The sequence below is a fragment of the Ursus americanus genome, chromosome 1 (genome assembly GCF_024610735.1).
Source record: "Ursus americanus isolate L20-20 chromosome 1, mUrsAme1.1.p, whole genome shotgun sequence".
In the NCBI taxonomy this organism is placed as follows: domain Eukaryota; kingdom Metazoa; phylum Chordata; class Mammalia; order Carnivora; family Ursidae; genus Ursus; species Ursus americanus.
Genome location: NC_142127.1, coordinates 86,290,686 through 86,304,714, shown reverse-complemented (window position 1 = coordinate 86,304,714; position 14,029 = coordinate 86,290,686).

The following is a 14,029-nucleotide window of genomic DNA, read 5'->3' as shown; positions in this document are numbered from 1 at the left end:
TTATGGAAGCAGCCCAAGTGTCCGTCAATAGATGAATAGATAAAAGAAGTTGTGGTATATATATTCCATATGTGCAATGGAATAATAGTCATCCATAAAAAAGAAGAAACTTGCCATTTGCTATGACATGGATAGATCTGGAGAGTATAATGTTAAGTGAAAAAAGTAGAGAAAGACAAATACCATATGATTTCAATCATCTGGAATTTAAGAAACAAATGAGCAAAGGGGGAAAAAAGCAAGACAAACTAAGAAATAGAACCTTAACTATAGAGAACAAGCTGCTGGTTACCAGAGGGGAGGTGGGTGGGGGGATGGGTGAAATAGGTGATGGGGATTAAAGAGCACACGGGTTGTGATGAGCACTGGGTGATGTATGGAAGTGTTGAATCGCTATATTGTCCTCCTGAAACTAATAAAACACTGAATGTTAACTATATTGGAATTAAATTTTTTTTAAAAAGTGCAAAACAGTGACGGCTTCACCACAGAGAAGCCTAAAGGCAGAGGAGACCCTGAAACAAGAGGCCTGGATATGCAGAGTGGAGCTTCTGACCCCACCAGTGATGGATCTGGGGGGTCCCGGCCAGTTTTATCTATCCCTCCATAGACAGGGAAGCCCAAGCTGGCCTCTGCACTGTAGTCGTTGCACTCTTATTTGAATGTTCGTGTAGTATTTCTCTCCCTCACTAGACATGAAGCTCTGTGAGGACAGAAAATCTATTTTGATCTTCCTAATTTTCCCACCTACACACACAATGTGTATTTGTAGCACTCAACAAGTATTTGTGGCTTTTTTTGGTTTTTTTTTAATAATGATTTTTTTTATTATATTATGTTAGTCACCATACAGTACATCCCCGGTTTTCGATGCAAGGCTCGATGATTCATTAGTTGTGTATAACACCCAGTGCACCATGCAATATGTGCCCTCCTTACTACCCATCACCAGTCTATCCCATTCCCCCACCCCCCTCCCCTCTGTAGCCCTCAGTTTGTTTCTCATAGTCCATAGTCTCTCATGTTTCATTCCCCCTTCTGACCACCCCCCCTTTCTTTATCCCTTTCTTCCCCTACTGATCATTCTAGTTCCTATGTTCCATAGATGAGAGAAATCATATGATAGTTGTCTTTCTCTGCTTGACTTATTTCACTAAGCATTATCTCCTCCAGTGCCGTCCATGTTGTAGCAAATGTTGAGAACTCATTCTTTCTGATTGCTGAGTAATATTCCATTGTATATATGGACCACAACTTCTTAATCCAGTCATCTGTTGAAGGGCATCTCGGCTCCTTCCACGATTTAGCTATTGTGGACATTGCTGCTATGAACATTGGGGTGCATATGGCCCTTCTCTTCACTACGTCTGTATCTTTGGGGTAAACACCCAGTAGTGCAATGGCTGGATCATAGGGTAGCTCAATTTTTAACTTTTTAAGGGACCTCCACACGGTTTTCCAGAGTGGCTGTACCAACTTGCATTCCCACCAACAATGTAGGAGGGATCCCCTTTCTCCACATCCTCTCCAACAATTGTTGTTTCTTGCCTTGTCTATTTTTGCCATTCTAACTGGCGTAAGGTGGTATCTCAGTGTGGTTTTGATTTGAATTTCCTTGATGGCTAATGATTTTGAACATTTTTTCATGTGTCTGTTAGCCATTTGTATGTCTTCATTGGAAAAGTGTCTGTTCATATCTTCTGCCCATTTTTTGATTTGTTTATTTGTTTCTCGTGTATTGAGTTTGAGAAGTTCTTTGTAGATCTTGGATACCAGTCCTTTATCTGTAGTGTCATTTGCAAATATATTCTCCCATTCCGTGGGCTGCCTCTTAGTTTTTCTGACTGTTTCCTTGGATGTGCAGAAACTTTTAATCTTGATGAAGTCCCATAAATTCATTTTATCTTTTGTTTCTCTTGCCTTTGGGGATGTGTCATGAAAAAGGTTGCTTTGGCCGATGTCATAGAGGTTGCTGCCTATGTTCTCCTCTAGAATTTTGATGGATTCCTGTCTCACATCGAGGTCTTTCATCCATTTGGAGTTTATTTTTGTGTATGGTGTGAGATAGTGGTCAAGTTTCATTCTTTTGCATGTAGCTGTCCAATTTTCCCAGCACCATTTATTGAAGAGACTGTCTTTTTCCCACCGGATGTTTTTTCCTGCTTTATCAAATATTAGTTGCCCAAAGAGCTGAGGGTCCATTTCTGGGCTCTCTATTCTGTTCCATTGGTCTATGTGTCTGTTTTTGTGCCAGTACCATGCTGTCTTTGTGATCACAGCTTTGTAGTACAGCTCGAAATCCGGCATTGTGATGCCCCCAGCTTTGTTTTTCCTTTTCAACAGTTCCTTGGAGATTCGGGGTCTTTTCTGGTTCCATACAAATTTAAGGACTATTTGTTCCAGTTCTTTGAAAAACGTTCTCGGTATTTTGATCGGGATAGCATTGAAAGTGTAGATTGCTCTGGGTAGCATGGACATTTTAACTATGTTAATTCTTCCGATCCATGAGCATGGAATATCTTTCCATCTTTTTATGTCTTCCTCAATGTCTTTTAAGAGTGATTTATAGTTTCTAGAATAAAGGTCCTTTACGTCTCTGGTTAAGTTAATCAACAAGTATTTGTTGGTTAAATGGATGAATGAATAAATGAATGAGAAACAAGAAGCTGGCATGATTGGTATGAAAAAGAAGCATCTTTTTCAGTATAAATCTCTGAAATGCAGTGAAGTTTCCCAAGGGGTAGTTTATTCATGGAGAAGAAAAAGGAAGTATGCTGTCTTCCAGATTAGGTATTACAGTGAATCCACTAGCGTGGGAGGATTTCGGTATCTTCTTGGGAATCAGAATTCTAATGCTTTGCTTTTGTACATTTCTGCCCATTATTTCTTTGTCTTTTTGTCTGTAAGGATGCACCGCATAAGAGTTTCATGACATTTTTACATATAAGTAAGGAACATACATGAAAAAGTATTTGAACCCACATACCTTTGGATTGCTCTGCAATAGAGAAAATGTTTTGAGAATTCCCAGTTCTCGGAGGACCGCCTCCACTCTGGATAACATGAACAGCATCTACTTTTTTATATGAGTTATATGAATTACTTCTGAGGATTGTGGCAGTCTTCAATTCACCTATAAAACCTGATTCTTATAATATTAAAACATTTGGTGCAAACTCAGAAGAATAGAAAGATGATATGTACAACTACTTTCTCCAACAATGCTCTCTGCCTGAATGATGGATCCATTCTCCTAGGAGATAATCCCATACTCGAACAGCAGGTGTCCTCCTGGGCGAGGGTTGGGGGGACAGAGCAGGTTTGCGTTCTCTTACCCCCACAGGGCCTTGGGAGCTTGCTGCCTTCATTAATGTAAGCTTCTCAATGAAGTTTTTAAATACAATAATAGCAAGCTAAAAGTGAATATTATTTCCTTTGAAATCATTTGTTATGAAATTAATCCCATCCCTCCCTTGCTTATAAAGCCAGACTGGTTTTCTGTAATCTGTAAAATGAAATGCAGACTCTAACCAATAATCCTCAAAGTATTTCATCATCCAGCTCCCAGTGCTTCCACTTCTCTTCTCCATGTAGTCTGTGCTCCCACTTCAACGCATTTCTTGCCGTTTCTATCATGTTAGACCTTTCCTCAGTTCTATGGCGCTTTGCTCATACTACTTTCTTCTTGGAAGACCTCTTCCCTGCCCCCACTTAGTTTTTATCGAGACACTTCTCTTCATCTTAGTTACCACTCTTCTCCTGGGTTTTCTTTTTAAGGAGACCTGCCCAGAAAGCCTCAGGCAGAGTTAGTTGTTCCATCTTCTGTTACAAAAGCATTTTGTGCAGGGCTCTGCAGGAAGCAATCCTGTGTTGCCTTCCTCTTCCCACTACTCCCTATGTTCCTTCGAATGGTGAACTCCTTTCCTTCATCCTTGTATCGCCCACATCCAGCATAATATCCACATACTGTTGTCAATAAATCTGAGAGACCAAGGGAGTCCATGTCAATTTACAAATATTTTCATAATTTTTGTTCTAATTTTTTTGCAATTATGTTTGTTTTTAACTTCAGAAGAGTAGCCATGAAAATTTAAAATTAACTGCTGGGGAAAACTATGCAGATGGCTAATATTTTAAATTAAAATGTTGATCCCACATAAAACACATCTCAATAAAATGCCAAGCATTAGACATATTATTTTATTAACAGTATTGCCTAATACAGCATTTGCCCAATAATATTAAAATAAAAATACTGTATGAAATCAAATACTTTCACCCAGATAGAGTGATGCTTAATCACCCTCATTGCAAAGTGTTAACATCAAGCTAAATTAGGGGCACCTGGGTGGCACAGCGGTTGGGCGTCCGCCTTCGGCTTAGGGCGTGATCCCGGCGTTATGGGATTGAGCCCCACATCAGGCTCCTCTGCTATGAGCCTGCTTCTTCCTCTCCCACTCCCCCTGCTTGTGTTCCCTCTCTCGCTAGCTGTCTCTATCTCTGTCAAATAAATAAATAAAATCTTTTTTAAAAAAATCAAGCTAAATTATACAATGAAAATAACAGCAGCTACTACTAACAATTGTTATGTGTGAAACACTGGGTCAAGTGTGCCGTATTTGTTAATTCTGACAGCATAGTTTCAACTTACTAGCCCCTTTCTATTGACAAGGACACTGGAGATTGGGAAAAGGTCATTATCTATTCCAGAATGATACAGCAACAAGGTAAATTTGATTCCAGGGACTACATTCTGACAAGAAAAGAAAAAAAAGAAAAGGAAAGAAAGAAAGAAAAAGAAGAAAGAGAGAAAGAAAGAAAGAAAGAAAGAAAGAAAGAAAGAAAGAAAGAAAGAAAGAAAGAAAAAGAAAAAGGGAGGGAGGGAGGGAGGGGAAAAAGCAAAGGAAAAAAAAGAAAAAAGATTGAGTGTGCTGACTTAGATACATAAGGTCACCGATAATTTAGGTATGCTATATTTATGTCTGTGTTGACCTGGTGAGTGAGCTGGTCCCGGGGGCCCTAGTTACTGCTCCCTTGACTACTGCAACACAGATCTCTGGCATGAATGAAAAGACTCTGTCCCTGACTATCCTCTCCCCCCAGGAACCCTCCGGAAAAACCCTACCCTTCAATTCTGCCTCCTCTGAAATTCCTCATGAAGAAATCCAACCATGTCAACTAGACATACAAAGATTTACTAATCATTTACGTTTATTTTAAAAGAGTTTGCTTCGTACTTACTGAGATTTTGCTGTTGTTTTCAATATAGTAGATAATTTTGTTATTTGATTTATTTCTCCATCTTATATCTTTTTCATTTTTCTGTTTTCTTATTCCATTCAAAGGGGAACAATCTCCCAGTGTAAGAAATCCAGCACTATGAAATGGTATATGCCCTAAACAATTTATGTCCAGAGTGTCTCTTTTGACACCATAAAACAGATTTTCAATTCTTGTTACCTGAGGCCCATTGAGAAGTCTCTAGGAAGAGAGGAAAACCTCTCATTTAAACTACTACTCTTGGCAACTCAGAATCCTCAAAGACAAAAGCTCCAATAACCAGCCCAAAAGAAATATTTAGTCCTACCAGAGACATTTTCCTTTCCTTTGTCTGAAACAATTCAGCCAGCAAATGAAGATATTTGTTAATTAAATGTCATAGGACTAAACAATTGGAAGCAAGGTGCCCCAACCAACGCACATGGTAGTTCAAGAATGAAATAAACGGAAGGTCCTACCAAAGGAAAACCTCCACTATAACTTCAGATTTAAATCCTACAAATTTCTGTCAGATTCTTTAGTGAGAGCACAAACACACCTTAACTAAGCTAAAAATTTTCCTTTTTACACTAACCTGCTTTAAGAACTTATCTGATCCCGTTTTAGGTACTTCGGAAGTGTTCTCCCATCATAGAGGTCTTCCAAAACCCTTTCTTGATAATGAAACTAAAGTATGGCTCATCTTATTAAATAATTTATCTTCGTAAAGGGAGCTTATAACCTTTCTTAACAAGTATGACCTGTGAGGCATATCAAGATTCCTCTGTGAACAGACGATCTATAATATGACCTACATGTATAAAGTATATTATCTATTGAGTACAGAGAGTTAAGCACTTTTTAATTAATAGTAGTATTCTTTTGCAAATCTAAGGAGAGAAAATAGGCTGTCATAGCATAGTGGACCTTGTGAGATGGCCCCATTCATCCTCACCTACCGTTCTCATGTGCATGGGCCATCAGTTCTTTCTTGAGTGTGCATAAGACCTGTGACTTGCTTCCAACCAACAGAATATGGCAAAGGTGATTATGTCACACCAGACTATGACACTGCCTTGCTAGGAGCCTCTCTCTCTTCCCGGCTTTGATGAAGTAAGAGGCCAGATTGTGGCCCACTTGGCAAGATATTGCAGGCAGCCTATGGCCCACAACTGATAAGGAACTGAAGACAGACTCCAGCTGACAGCTAGCAAGAAACTGAGACCCTCAGTTCCTTGAACTGCAAGGATGCAAAGGCTGCTAACAATTACCTGAGTTTGGAGACAGATTGTTCTCCAATTAAGCATGCAGATGAAAAATAGCGCTGGTCAGCTGGTCAACACTTCGGTTGCAGCCTTGTTGATAACATTCTTCCCTCAAATAATCCTTCTCAAAGTTACTCATTACTCATTAAGTATGCTATTAACGATCCTATTCACCCTGGTCTTCAGGATGATTTTTCTTCCTCTCTCTCTGCTTAAGATATTAACTCTTTGCATAACTTTTGTCCATACCTAAACCATTGTTATAAGTTACAGAAGGTCATCCTTTGGACCTAGCCATATTTTATCAGCTACTGATGGACCAATCTCAATGAGAGCTAACAGTTACATTACAAGGTATGTAATTTCATTTTTTATAAAGCAACTTTATATGTATGAAATCACCTGACCTCACAGCAACCCCACGAAGTGTTATTGCCCCAGATGAAATAAACAGGATCAAACTGATTTAATAACTCACGTAAAGCAACAAACACATGTATTAAATTACAGTGCTAGTTATATTTTGTGTCTGCCTTAAATTCTTTCCCAGTTTCCCTCTTCTGATTTCTGTGATTTTCTTGCTCCTATACAAGGTTATCTCCATGAGGCTGCCAATGATGGTGGCCCCATACCATCCCAGGTTACTGTGGGCACCTGACCCAGGTTGGCCGGAGTACCTGATTTCTCTTGACTGTTTTGATTAGTTTAGATATTAACACATGACCCAGTGAAGTTAGTCAATCATTCTCAAATTAATACTTAATTTGGGAGGGAGAGATGTTTCCTTTTCCTGGGATTGCTAAACTGGGTAGAGATGAGTCTAGGGCTCCCAGTTCCCATCTTATCCGTAACATAGAAAGAGCTTTCATCCTTAATGAAATCAAGCAGAGACAAGCAGAACTGACAAAAGGGATAGTGGACAAAGTCCTGCTGACATTTATTTAGCCACAGAATCCAGCCAAGCCTGAAGGACTACTCTGGCATCTGTGGAGGACACACTGTAGGGAGGCAAAGCAGAAGTCAGGCCAATCTGGGAAACTAGTGCAGCAAAATTAGGCAGTAGTTGCAGAGATGATAAGAAATGGTCAGATTCTGGATATACTTTGAAGGCAAAGTTATAACTTGCTGCCAAATTAGTGAGGAATGTGTCAGAAGAAAGGGAGTCAAAGATTAATTCAAGGGGTTTGACCTGAGCAACTGTGTAAATGAAATTGTCATTTGTTGTAGAATAGTGAAGCTGGAAAGGCAAAGGCAGGTTTAGGAGGGAAAATCAAGAACTGGGTTAAGGTACATTAAGTTATGCTTATTAGACATTCTAGAGGAAATGTTGAGTGAGCTGATAGATCTGTATATCTGCAGCTCAGGTAAAGGTCCGTACTGGACAAAAGGGGGTGAGTCATTGGTATATAGATGGAAATTCAAGGCACAATTGTGGATGGGATTATTCAGGGAGATGAGTGTGCCTAAAGCAGAAAGACAATCTAAAGAGAGCATCCTGGGGCATTACACTATTTTTGAGGGAGAGAAGGAACATCCAGAAATAATTTGTAACATGTAAGTCAAGAAAGTGTTTCTTAAAAGTAGGGAGTGACTCGGGTGCCTGGGTGGTTCAGCAGGTTAAACATCTGATGCTTGGTTTCAGCTCAGTTCATGATCTCAGGGTCTTGAGATCAAGCCCTGCTTTGGGCTGAGGGCTCAGTGTGGAGTCTGCTTGAAATTCTCTCTCCCTCACCTTCCCTCTATCTCTTCTTCTGCCCCTCCCCTGTTTTCTCTCTCTCTCCCCCAAATAAATAAATAAATCTTTAAAAAAAAAAATAAAAAAGTAGGGACTGACCTTGTCAAGGCAGCTGCTAAGTAGATTAAAATAAGAACTGAAAATTGGCCATTTGATCTATCATATTCATATGTGACCTTGACAAGAGAAGTTTCTGTGAAATGATAAGTAGGAAAGCCTCAGGAATGAGTGCAATAAAAAATAGCGAAATTGGACATGAAGTATTTAGTTAACTTTTTCAAGAGAGTAAAGGAAAGGGAACAGAGAAATAAGTGGTAGTGGGAGAGAAATTACCAGTTACATCAGAAGAGGGATCTCACATGTTCTTATTGGGGCAGGAAAGGGTCAAGTTTGCCAGTGGTAGCGCCCTCTGCCTCTGATGGTCTTTGGAGTAGGCAATGCCACCTGCTTCTTGGGTACTATTTTCCCCGTAGGACTAATGGGTAAAGCTTGGGCTGACATAACATGTAATCTGGTCTTTCTTGGCTTGGTCAGAGTCTGGTAGTGCTTCCTGGCTGACTCCTTCCTCCCCCTGGGCTGTGCAGTTCACCCTTAGCTCAGAGGTCACTGGTCCTTCCAGAACGGACACTATGATAGGAACATGGCTCTCAAGACAGGGACCACGCCACGCTCTAATGAAGGTGGCTACACTGAGACCCAATGCTCCTTTATCATACTGTCCTGCATAGTCTAGTTTACTTTGATGTGGCCTGTCCCAGAGTGATAGACAGCAGCTCGCCTTCCACATTGTTCATTTAATGAATATTTAACACCCAAGGACACCCACGCTCCCATGTCAAGGGAGAGTAGAAAATTGTCACTCTTCTCTCCTCTTAACTTCTCTTTCTTCCTTTTGCACTTAATTCCCCGAAAGAGAAAGCAGGCAAGCTTTCTCTACGTCTGATCCCCCTTTTAAAGGAACAGCAAATCCTAAGACAGAAAACATATTTTTTCATCATAAGAAAACCCTGTGATCTTGAACTCATTCTCTAGTTTTCCAGGCTAGCTTATTAATTTAAATGGGTCAGAGGAAGGAAAGTCAAAGAAATATAGCAAGTCCATTCTTAAAATACTGCCCTGTCCTTCAGAGTCACTGTCCTGCCTCATATGCCTATTGTGTTTGTTATAAACTGAAGAGTATCTTGGCTTTTTCCTCCACATTTTTTTCCCTAGAACTTTTCCATTCCCTAATTTCCTTCCCTATAATCCTCCCATCCCTAGCAGATACATGCCTTGGAACGGCTTGATAATCAGAAAGACAAATGAGAAAAATCTCCAAAGGAAAGGGCTAGAGCAGGTCTATCCAGACAGATCTTTCCACACCAGCTGACTTGTGTTACCTGTCACTACACTTCAGCTCTGCAGGCTCAGAATCATACCTTTACAGCATTAAGGAGACATATCTCCCATGGGTGGACTCACATTATAGTCCAGAACACTGATGGATAAAGCACGAGTGCCTGGTTATTGATTTACAATGAGAACTTGAACTGAACATTCCTACCACCCAGCCGATGCATTTTCTCTCCCCGCAAGCATGCTGCCTGGGAAGTCAGACTTTCATCAGAAGGTTGCTTGCTGAGAATAGACTCAGGGCAAGTTGAGTTAATTATATGATTCCAACATTTAATGTCATCAGGCCTCAAGCCTGGAGCCTCCATCTCCATGGTGTGATATACCTTCAAAGACCCATCCTTCATTCTGGAAAATGTCTGCCCTTGTCAGAGCTAAGTGAGCCCTGAGCCCTGCCATCTTTTGTCTCTGAGAAGCTCCTTTCAGTGCTTCTGTGGCCAACAAGGTTCCTTTTTGAAGAACACTTATTTCTTTAGACATGATAATACAGCACTTTCAATCTAGATATAGTTCTTCAAAGGTAGTGATTTTATGTCTTCAATATTTATTGATTGTAAAGCTTAACTCAGAGCAATGTGCCCAAACTTCCCTCATAATTAGAATCACTTAGGGCCCTTCATTAAAAAATATTTAGAGAGAGGTGCCTGGGTGGCTCAGTAGGTTAAGCATCTGCCTAAGGCTGAGGTCATGGTCCCAGGGTCTGGGATAGAGCCCCGCATCGCATCAGGCTCTCTGCTCAGCAGGGAGCCTGCTTCTCCCTCTCCCTCTGTCTGCCACTCCCCCTGCTTGTGCTCTTTCTCTCTGTCAAATAAATAAAATCTTTAACAAAATATATATATACAAATATATAAAATAGACTAGATAGATAGATAGATAGATAGATAGATAGATAGATAGATAGATAGATTTTCAGGCCTTCCCCTGGAGATTCTGATTCAGTAGGTCAGTCATCAGGGAACAATCTGTATTATTAACAAACACCCATGTGATTTTTATCCACAGGGAAACTGGAGAACCATTGTTATACAAGACAATCTAACGCACCTTATTTCTGTGTTCTTGACTGGGCTCCTCATTATACCAGCCTATACCAACAACACCATATGTCTACACTTTCATAAGCAGCTCATAAAATTGACCATATCGGATCTAACAGACAGCTTAAAACAAGGATTAGAGAATTACTTCCCACACTTAAGTATATATATGAATTACCCAGGAATCTTATTAAAACACAGATATTGATGGGCAGGGCAGGTATGAAGCCCAGGTTTCTGCATCACAGGGATGCCACTGGTGCTGCTCCTCAGACACACTTTGAGACTAGAGGTTGACCTCAGAACCAGTTGTCTTGGTTCAACTCCCGGTTTTGAAGTTCATTGCCCAGTTTGGAGGTTCACTTCAAGTTGCCCTAGCTGGGTGACCTTGGACGTTTTACTTAGCCCTTCTGTAACTCAGTTTCCTTGTTTTAAGAGTGAAGATAATGCTAGTATCTACCTCCCAGGATTGTTATGAGGATTGCATGGATGTCAAAAGTGCTTAGAAGAGAGGCCCTATGGTAAGTTCGGCATAAATGATAACTTTCATTAATATCTTGGTTCCACGGCTTGTTTTCAGCTATCAAGACCAGTAATGAATGCAGCTTTAAAGACATTTTTTTGTTTATAGTGTGTCTTCTAAAGGAAAAAATCATAAAAGCAAAATTTTCTATGGCTGACCTGATGACCCTTTACGCTTAACATAACTGTTCTATAATGACCTCTATGCAATTTGTTGATTCCAGGAATCCCCTTAACTGAATTTCATTAAGCCCATTCTGCTTAAGGTATCTTTTCATGCAGAAGAGAGTTACAACAGAAGACCTCTAGTTGACAAAATAATTTCCATCTTAGTCTGAACTGCAGTTGTTACGAAACTATTCCTTTGCTTCATTTTTTTCAGGTTACATTTTCACAAGAAAGGATCAAAAGTATATCTTTTTATCTTCAAAAAGAGAATTTCCCTAATTTAAGATGATAAACTCAGCTCAGTTTGGCACATATTGGAATTCAATAAGTGCTTGTTGAATAAATGGATGCATGGACGGATAAATGAAAGAATAAATGTGATAAATCCTAAAAATCCTGTTTCAACTTTCTTCTCAACAAAATCTAAGAGTGAGCTTCAGAAAATAACATTTTAAGAGAAAATTACTTTTGGCATACTTTATTATGGTAGCTTCTAACTCAGTGATGCTCAATTTGAGCTGCCCATTGAAATTACATGGGGAAATTACACCGATTCCAGAGTTCCACCTTCCCTGGAAAATCTAATATAACTGATCAGGGTATGGTGTGGCCAATGGGAGTCTTAAGAGGTCTCCAAGTGTTTCTAATGTACAGTCATGGTTGAGATCAATGGTTCTATCTTCTGTGGATAATTGATACCTCACTGAAAAAGTTCAAAAACAATATATAACTCCTTATACTCTTATCAAGTTTATATTAGTCTTTGGTTCCATAGATAGAATTATACATTGTATTACCTCAATATAAATCCCAGGTACTAATGTCCCTTGAAAACTTGTATTATAGTCATGCCATTAAAATTATAATTGGAAAGAAGAGCCTTTTGAGACATCAGATACTGGTTTAAAATGATGTGGGGGCGCCCGTCTGGCTCAGTTGGAAGAGCATGAGACTCTTGATCTTGGGGTCACGAGTTTGATCCCCACGTTGGGTGTAGAGATTACTTAAAAATAAAAGTCATAAGGGGTGCCTGGGTGGCTCAGTTGGTTGAGCAGCCAACTCTTGATTTCACCTCAGGTCATGATCTCCGGGTTGTGGGATCGGGCCCCCAGAGGGCTTCACACTCAACGCAGAGTCGACTAGAGAGTCTCTCTCTCCCTCTGCCCCTCCCCCTGCTCACTCATGCTCTAAATAAATAAATGAATAAATAAATAAAATCTTTTTAAAAAAATATTTTAAAAAATAAAATAAAATGATGTGAAAATTAATTTATGCCGTAGCCTTTTTCCTCTTAAACTTATATTTAAAAACTAATGTGGCTTTTAAAAAAATGGATATGCACCAACTGCCACATGCGAGAGAAAGACACAGCTGAATCTCTTTGGGGTCATTATATCCCCCCAGGAAGCTCTTCCCAACAGCTATGCTATGTAAGATCACCACGATGAGCACGCGTTTGCTTCTTTAGCCAGGTGGTTCTACAAACCTTACAGGTACCAAAACAGCTTCTGAAGTATTTGTCCCATCTGCTTTTATAATTGTTGCTCTATTCTTTCTCATTTTCTTAAAATATAGTGCAGGATATGAATCACGTTGAGCTGTTCTTAAAGAGAAGGCTTTGTCTCAGCATCATATGTGAATCATTTAAATCTTACCTAACAATCCAATTAAGGTATTGAGGCATGATGTTACGTGTCAGTGAGTAAGAACCACCACAGAAAGTGGAGTCTTCTTAGTAAATTGATTACTTTCACAAAAATGGGGACAGAAGTATACTTCTATCTCTAGATTTTAGACTGGAAAAGTAAAGGGTTCATTACAATACTTTAGTGAATTACATTTTTTATACATTGTGAATAATTTGTCAATTTTTAAAATTTAAACATCTTTTAATAAAAACAAGAAGTGCAACAACGTAATATATTTTTTTAATATTTTTAAAATTCCGTTAAAGTAACATCACATAAGTAGACAGATTAAGATTTAATAGAGGTAAAATTTTGCTTCTCAGTTAAAAACTAAAAAAAATAAAGCAGTAGGCATTTATAAAATACTTTCATTCCTCATTTTCATTATTTTATTTCATTAAGATGTTTATGTGAATTTTAAATTACTTAATATATTTCTACAATCTCCCTCAAAACTTAAAAAATTACATATAATTTGACACCACTCCCAATTTAGGCTCCATCTTTATCTCCCCAGAGATAACCACCACTGTGTTGCACTCCTGAACTTTTTAGACTTTTAAATAAACTTACAAATGAGGATGCATATGTACATGCCAATAGAAAATAGAGATGCTGGCTCTAAGTCCAAGCTCTGGACCCACCTTTACTGTAAAAACAGAATAATGGTAGATGAAATGTAATAGATAACACAAAACCTTAACTGGACTCAACAATAAGATAAACAGACCCATGGACCATAAACAGCTGAAATAAGAGCCAATAGCAGGCAGTCATCATGGCCCCACATTCAGCCCCAGGGGAATAAAGGGGACTAAAGTTACCCCAGGTGAGCTGAGGAGTACCATAGCTCAGTTACTTAAGCACCCTCAGTAATCCCTCATCCTCAAAGACAAACAATGGATTACCTTAGCGTATATAGAAAATCAGATTCCGAGGGTAAACACAAGACAATTTGCAAAT